Genomic DNA, 360 nt, shown 5'->3' on the forward strand with positions numbered 1-360 from the left:
GTGGAATTTTGTAAGTGTATTTTGGTTTTGTTATGGTTTAAAAGGTGTTTGTTTGTTTGTGGTGTTGGTGATTTTTTTGTGAAAAAAATTTTTTTATTAAAAGGGATTTTAATTTGGTGGGTTTAGTTTTTGGGTTTAAATGGAGTTTGGCAATTTAAACACTTAAAATTAGTAAAGTAAAGATGCGAAATTTTTGTTTTGGGAAAATTTTAAAACCATTAAAAAATTTCCTTTTTTCCAGGGCCGTGGGGCCCAAATCCGGGGGGGTTTGGGGTGGATGAAAAAGGCCCAAGAAAAAAAACCCCTTAAGGGAGGCTTAAAAGAGGAAAAAAAGGCCCAGGTTTTTTTTTTGTTTTCCAA

Source organism: Penaeus monodon, chromosome 28, assembly GCF_015228065.2.
Source record: "Penaeus monodon isolate SGIC_2016 chromosome 28, NSTDA_Pmon_1, whole genome shotgun sequence".
In the NCBI taxonomy this organism is placed as follows: domain Eukaryota; kingdom Metazoa; phylum Arthropoda; class Malacostraca; order Decapoda; family Penaeidae; genus Penaeus; species Penaeus monodon.